A 6,901-nucleotide genomic window follows, 5' to 3' on the forward strand; every position below is an offset into this window, starting at 1 on the left:
GCTAGTCATAAATGTGGCAATTGATTTGTGCAAACGGTAAAGTATTTGCTTTCAAGCACCAGAATAAAGGTAAACGAGGCTAATATGACACATTAGACATTTTAGCACAAAGTCGGAGAAACGTGAAGGATTTGAACATTAGAGACTCACTTCAAAAAGCTGGAGCATTAAAAGCTAAAGATATGCCCTCTAGTAATGAGAATAGAACCATTAAGGCTAACAGTATGCCCTTAGGTACACATGGTCAAAGTACATCATTACAGAATGATTCGCAACATGGAGGTACTCTGAGGGACTGGTAGAGAAGCAAAACGGGTTAATGTTGGTGGCGTCTCTAATCGCAACATAGACTTTCCAATGTTTTATAAACCCTCCAAGGTGTGTAGGAAGATGACTCACCCGAAAACTTTCAGGGTAGCCCTATGCCACATCTGCACAAGGCTGGGGATGTTGTACTGGTTTATAACGATCCACGCCTATACGCTGATTTTTATATTGTTAACCTAATGGGTTTTATGGCATCTTTAGCCACCATCTTTTTACTCATGACTGCATTAGCATTCAGGAATAAAGTTATTTCAAGAAGTTTGATTGTGGTTTTGATTCTGGTCATGTGCTTAACCATTGCATCAGTTCTAACATCTATTATCATTTATGTTGATGCAATTACTCCACTCAAGTTCAAAGAACAAATCTATGGTCGTACTTCTAAAGTTTTGCTAATTGTAGCTTCCTACATTCTGATGATATTTCCTATCCAAGGTTTGGTAGCAATTTGGTTATATATACGTCGCAGATTAAGAAGAGGTTTAAGTTTAGACGATGTCAACCATACCAGTGGAGACCAAGAAGCTCCTCAAATTCAGTTAACATGAGGTATGTCAAAGTTCATTATTTATGTGAAATGTGTAAATGATTTTATGCAAAAATGTATTGGTTTGGCTTAAGACCCCAATTGTAAGTGTTGCCATGCCTTTTTTGTAATATTAACCCTCTTAATAGCTGTTGTTGGAAAATTAAACCAAATTCATATACCAACTCATGTGTGTAATACATGAACTATTTCATTGGGAGATGAAACACTTATGTCAAAGTTAGTATCTTATTTATTGTCTTGTATTTTGTGTCTTTCTAGAGTCATGTATTGGTGCCTATAAATATATGTTCTTGAATTCTTTTGTGAGCAAGAAGTGAGAAAAAAAATATATCAGAATTTGAGAGTTTTATATAAAAGTTGAGTGTGTTCTCCTTCTTCATATTGAGTGCCTCCTACAAATTGGTATCAGTGCCTCTTACAAATTGATATCAAAGCCTCAATGATTCTATGAATCTAAAAATATGAAAGGTGGAGTGATTTTGAAATGTGAAGTAAAATAAAATTTGGCTCATGAAAAATCAATTCAAAGAAGATTCAAGGAGGAGGTCCAAAGTTTTGCTAATCATGGCTTCTTACATTCTGATGATATTTCTTATCCAAGGTTTGGTAGCAATTTGCTTATACATACGTCGCAGACTAAGAAAAAGTTCAAGTTTAGTCAATGTCAACCATACTAGTGGAGACCAAGAAGCTCCTCAAATTCAGTTAACATGAGGTATGTCAAAGTTCATTATTTATGTGAACTGTGTAAATGATTTTGTGCAAAATGTATTGGTTTGGCTTAAACCCCAATTGTAAGTGTTGCCGTCCTTTTTTCGCAATATTAACCTTCTTAATAGTTGCTGTTGAAAAATTAAACCAAATTCATGAACCAACGCATGTGTGGAATACATGAACTATTTCATTGGGAGATGAAACACTTATGTTAAAGTTAGTATCTTATTTATTGTCTTGTATTTTGTGTTTTTCTAGAGTCATGTACTGGTGCATATAAATATATGTTCTTGAATTATTTTGTAAACAAGAAGTGAGAAAGAAAATATATTAGAATTTAAGAGTTTTATATAAAAGTTGAGTGTGTTCTCCTTCTTCATATTGAATACCTCCTACAAATTGGTATCAGAGCCTCTTACAAATTGATATCAAAGCCACAATGATTCATGAATCTAAAAGTATGAAAGGTGGAGTGATTTTGAAGCATGAAGTAAAATAAAATTTGGTTCATGAAAAATCAATTCAAAGAAGATTCAAGGAGGAGGTCAAAGGATCGAAAAAAAAATGAATGAAAAATTGATTCTCTCAAATTATGCCTGCTGGAGCAATATCATTTCGGTTTATCTTAAAGCTTGTGGTTTTTGGTATGATGTGATACAAAATCCAAAGTGTTTTTAGCTAAACAAAATTCAAGAACAGAAAGAACAGGTGCTGAAGATACTGAAAAATGCTGTTCATCAAGAAGTTTGGAAACATGTTGAAATTTTGAAATCTCCAAGTCAAGTATGGAAAAAGCTTCAATTAATTTCTTTATCTAATTATGAAGTCCAATCATTATCGGTTAAATATTGGTTCCCAAATTACGATGAAGATGGATTTTTTGAAGAAATAAGTTGGGAAAAAGAAAATGAAGAAAATTTTGATGAGATGGAAAAAAAAAAAAAAAGAAGATTTTGAAAAGATAGAATGTATGAATATAGAATTTGATGAAAAAAGCAAAAAGATGCAAGATGAGAAAATGGTGGCAGTGGAGTTTAAAAAAGAAGGAAGAAAATGAGTTGATGTTGATGAAGAAAAAATATTCAAAGATGAAAATGAGAATGAAGAAAAATTAGATATTGAAGACATTGAAGTTGTCACGAAAGAAGAAATCATAAGAGTTGAATTTGGGGAAGAAATTGGAATATCAAATCTTGGTGAAGAAAACAAATGGTTTGAAATTCCGCATGAAGCAACATACTTAATTTCAAAAAAAATGGAATATGTTCAATTAGATGATGTTATAGTTGAAGAAAAATTGAGGAATATTTGTATAAAATATTTCTCAAGTGATGTGACATGGGTAAACATTGAAGCGTTCTTTGATTTAAATGAGCAAGTCATCAGTAAATTCATGAAGTTTGAAAATTTTCAAGCTAAGCTTAAGAACCATAGTGGAGATCAAGTACTTCTAGTTCAAGTGAAGAAAAAGAATAGACTCATGAAGAAGATAAGAAGCAAAGTCTGCACAACAAAGGAGATTGCAAAGAAAATTTTTGCATTTAAAAGCATTGGAAATTTGATGTACTTAACAACTAAAAGGTCGGATATAATGTTTGCAGTAAGTTTGGTTAGCCGATTCATAGAGAAACCACATTCAAGTCATTAGGAGGCTACAAAAAGAATTTTGAGGTACGAGAAAGGAACCATTGATTAGGGCTTATCCTTACTCCCCAATGGGGAGGTCTAGAATTCAAGTCTCAACAGTGGCGCTTAAGTGTGTGTTGTTACTACTTATCTATCTAAAAAAAAAACTAAAAAAAAAAAAAAAAATATATATATATATATATATATATATAAAATAAAATAATTAAAAAATTAAAAAAATTAAACAAACAAAAAACAAAAACAAAAAAAACAAACAAACATCAAATTAACCGGGATTTGCATGTAGAATTGGAATGTTCCTTAGCATGGATTGGAGGATTAGCAAGAACCTCAAATGCAGTTAATATAAGGCTTGACAATTATAATTGTTTATGTCAATTGCGTAAATTTTCACTCTGTCTTTTAAACAAAACAAAGGATAGAGCGGAAAATGTATTGCTTTAGCTTAAGACCTCAATCGTATATATTTATTCTACTGACTTGTGTTCGGCTCCTAAAAACCGTGGTTCTTTCCAAGTGCGGAAAAGAGGGTAAGTGTCGGGCATGCCAGGAACTGCTGTTGTTCCAAAGTGGATCTCTAAACAATTATCCAGTAGGAGATTGCAGGGATCAGGCAATTGAATGAAGGACTGGAATTACCACTTTCGAGGGTTCTTTTTGCCTTGAAAAATGACTTTTGGACTAATCTATGGCTAGTGGAGAGGAAAACGGTATTGAAAGTGCAGGACTTTAGAATAAGGTGCTGGAAAGTAAGAAAGATAAGTGCAGGATTGAAATTAAACATATTGAAGGTGCATTACATGAATGTAAAGATATTGAAGTGATGTAATACTGTGTGATTTGAACATGATTTGCAAACTAGCTCTAAGTGCTCTATTTATAAAGTTTTCCATGCATGCAGCAGCTTGATGTGGCAACTCCAGTGATTTCCACGTGGCTAGATTTTGGATTGCCAAGTGACCCATGAGCTCTTGGCAGTTGTAACTTCTTCCTTCCATCTTCTCCCTCCTCTGTTGCAGACTTCAACCATGTACATATCTTTTAAGCCAAAACACATTCTCCATAATTCCCATATTTATGTATACCCCTGAAGTTAAATTTCCACTTCTCCTTTTAATAAATCAACATCTATCCCACGACTTCTCATTCTCTTCTTTCAGACATGATTTAATTGAACTCGTTACCCATATTCTTAGACAACTGCTTCAGTTAGTGGTAACAATTGCATAAAATACCACCACCTTCAACTGATGTACCTTTGTTTAGGCAAGTGCCTCACGATCCTTGTAATCCCTTCCTTCTTCAGAGTCATTCTCTCCCTCTAATTCCATGTACCATGCACATATATGGAAGTTATTATAAGACCCACGTTTCCCTCATTTGACTGAACTTTCCTACTTGAGTCTTCCATAAACATCGTGCCCTCCTGAATTTCAGTGTCTTCCTCACGTCGTGGGTTGGTCATCCTCAATTCCTGTAACTTCCCTTCTTCTAATTCAATTCTATATACATCACATATAAGGAAGTTACTTGTAAACCCATGTTCCCTTATTATTTGGATAACTTCTTCCAGTTGGACTTTCATTTCTGATTTTTGGAATCCATGGCGTCGTGTACTCCTTTGTTTCAGCAACTCTTCAGCGTGGTTGAATTTTTAGTACAAATATATATATACATATATATATATATATATATATATATATATATGCATCCATAAATACAAATCATCCCACGTTCCTTTTCTCTTGCAAGCTTGTATTTTGACTTAGCAAGTTTAGTAGCTGAATATCTGCCAAAAATATAATACCCCCGAATTTCCGAATACGGGTTGGCCAGGCCCACGCCCGAATACCCGAGGATATCAAAACAAATTGATAATAAACGAACACAGAGTACAAAAGACTAAAGAAGAATAAATAAAATGCTGACAAGAAACTAAAATGATAATCTAATAATAAACCTCATAATATATTTCCATTAATTAATAAACTCTTCTAATACAACTGATCCTCCAAAATACAACACGGGAATCCATACTGTGTGGACCCCTAGAAAATCCAAACTAAACAAATGACAGTAATCTAAAACAAGAAACTGAATCATAAAGGAACTCCTATGTAGCATCGGAAGAATGAAGTAGACTGATCCCCGCTCAGCCCGAATAACCTCTACTCGTGACGAACACCTGAAAAATAATGGTGGGTCAGGCCCACAAACAAGTTCTACTCTACTACAGTCCAAGAAGAGATCCGATACACGTATACATCATAGTCAATCCAACAGTAACTAGTAGTCCGTATATATATATATACACACTAAAGGAACCTCACTAGACTATAGGGTTGTCTCAACCTGAATAGTAGGCAACATGCAAAACGCACATATAGTGGGCATGAGTACCTAGACCTACCAGGGTACACAACTACACTATATCTAGCTACACATCCCTGGCGATATACGCGCCCTAACCATTGATCCTGAGACTCAAGCTCAAATCATGGCACCATACTTATATATATAAAATCTAGTAACCATCCTATCTAGTATAAATTAATCCTCCATAAGTCATTCAACTTGTTCAGCTGACCTGACTTGAATATAAGTAGGACTTAACATTTTAGTTAATCCATTCCCTTATATAATAAATTAATCCTCCATAAGTCATTCAACTTGTTCAGCTGACCTGACTTAAATATAAGTAGGACTTAACATTTTAGTTAATCCATTCACTTATATAAAATAGGTAGGACTTAACTGATAAGTTAATCCATCCCTAGAATGTCACCGTCCCATACCGGTGCATTAAACCACACAATCCAACAATTGATGTAACAATTAAGGAAATACATCAAACATTTCATAAATAACTATGATAAATATGATATCAAGTTATCACATAATAGGAATGACTTATTATTTCTTTAAACTTCCTATATCATATGTCCTACACAAACTGAATCTTATACATGATGATATTTTATTATACCGTTAAATAAGAATTCTCTATATCCAATTCATCCTACACATTTAATCTCAATTGCTAAAATATTTTAAAAGATTAAATCCATTCGTTTGTTTAAAACATTCAAATAGCAAGCACCATTATGATTGAGTCTATTTAAATTTATTAAAACCCAAACCTAGTCCCTATTTAATGTTCAGGAATCCTAGGCATGTTTCTACGTTCCATCATTCCACAGATATGAAAAATACATAATTTAAACATGTAAAAATTCACATAAGAAATCAAATCAAAATCATGCATTTTATCAATTCATAACACAAGAACAAATATGAACCAATTTCATAAAACCTATGTTCTAACCCAATTAAACATGCATAATTATTTAATTTTATGTTTTTAATAAATTCTGGAATTTCCTAGGCATGTACAGAAACACGAATCAAAGGGAAAGAGATAGAAGAAGAACTTGCCTTAAACTTTCGGATTGAAAGTTAAACTTCTTCTTCTTTAATCTTCTCTCTAAAGGGTTTTCTCCTCCTTCCTTCCTCTTTCTCCTTCTCTCTCTAACTCTCTTTCTCTAGAATATATTACGTGATATATTTTCACTCCTTTTTCAACCTATAGTTGTGTATTTATAGGCTAAATAATAACCCTATTCCTTTTCCCAATCCAAGTCAACTTAATAAAGAAAAATAAAA

The sequence above is a fragment of the Cornus florida genome, unplaced genomic scaffold (assembly GCF_030987335.1).
Source record: "Cornus florida cultivar Cherokee Brave unplaced genomic scaffold, ASM3098733v1 CherokeeBrave_3.0.0_Hap2_Chr01, whole genome shotgun sequence".
Taxonomy (NCBI): Eukaryota; Viridiplantae; Streptophyta; class Magnoliopsida; order Cornales; family Cornaceae; genus Cornus; species Cornus florida.